The sequence below is a fragment of the Limulus polyphemus genome, unplaced genomic scaffold, assembly GCF_000517525.1.
Source record: "Limulus polyphemus unplaced genomic scaffold, Limulus_polyphemus-2.1.2 Scaffold1374, whole genome shotgun sequence".
In the NCBI taxonomy this organism is placed as follows: domain Eukaryota; kingdom Metazoa; phylum Arthropoda; class Merostomata; order Xiphosura; family Limulidae; genus Limulus; species Limulus polyphemus.
The window spans coordinates 236,415-237,929 of NW_013666984.1; positions in this window are offsets into that span (position 1 = coordinate 236,415).

Sequence of the window (1,515 nt, forward strand, 5' to 3'; positions counted from 1 at the left end):
CGACGAAGTAAGTGTTCTCGAGGGAAAATTTTCTGATGTTAATAGTGTTCTAAATGGTTGCCCAGTTTGTCGTCAACCAGAAGTCAGTTACATAACTATGAATACACTCTTCTCATTACAGAACTGTAACTTGTGAGATCGGATAAAATTGAAATACCGATACATTAATTTGGAATACAAACTAAACATCAACTTGCATTACACAATAAATGCCCTCCAGTGGTTCAATGATAAGTGTCTGAACTTAGGGTGCTAAACTTCGGGTTTCCATACTCGTAGAGGGCACAGCACAAGTAGCTCATTGTGTAGGGTTGTGCAAAGAAACAGACAAGCATACAATAAATCGGCCAATTTCAATAAGTGAGATATCAATACATTCACTACTTGTGAGAAAGATGCTTTACGAAAACCCAAATACTGAAATCGTGGGCTTTTTTTTCGAACACTAAGAGATAATAGAATATTTCAATGTAGAGTTTCAAACCAAATACAGTTGTAAAAAAATGCTTGAAAAAAAAGATGCCTCAGTTGAGATTTCTAGAAAATTCACTTGAGCAAATAAAATCAAAAATTAGGATAGACAATTGATGTTTGATTTGTTGAAACCCAACCTTGTTTTACGTGACATTGAAAATTTATTCAAAATTTTATCGTAGAGAATGTTTTAAACTTTGTGACATACTAATGCAGTATTTACGATCAGAGTTAAGAATCAACTTTCTCGTGAGAACAAAACGCTTAAAACTTTATGAGAAAAACTGGTGATCTGGAAAGAATAGCTTCTCGGGGATTGTATAGTGTCACATCACTCATTCTTCTTCTCTTAAAATACTGTGTTGTTAGTAGTCCACGTTATTGATAGTAAAATACGTTGATGTTTTCCCAGACATCTCGTCCCAAGAGTTTCGTACAAACATCCTCGTTTCTTTACGTTCCTTTTCTTTTAACTTTATAACATTGTTATTTACTTTTATTTTCGTGACAGACGCCGAGTTATTGCTAGTGACAATGTTCTTTATTTTTCAAATTAAGAAGAAACAAAGCATATACTACACATAATAAGTTTTTGCCTTTCTCGTGTTTTTTATTCACTGCTTTATTCTTCTTCATCTAGTGTCATTTTTCAATAAATGCTAGCATAACCCGTATTATTGACGAACCGACAGTTAAACTACTTACTACTGTCAAAAAAAAGAAAAAAAAGAAAAGTATCTCCGAGTAGGTCAGCGTTCAGTTTACGGATTTAAAACGCTAAGATGTAGTGTTCGATTCCCCATGGTGGACAGAGCGCAGATGATCCGTGTAGCATTATGCTAAAACAACGACCATCCTTGAAAGAAATCGTGCCTACTCTCCTTAATTCTTACAAGTGAAAATACAAAAAAAAAGGCCCGGCATGGCCAGGTGGTTAGAGCGCTCGACTCGCAATCTGAGGATCGCGGGTCCGAATCCCCGTCCCACCAAACATGCTCGCCCTTTCAGCCGTGGGGGCGTTATAATGTTATGGTCAATCCC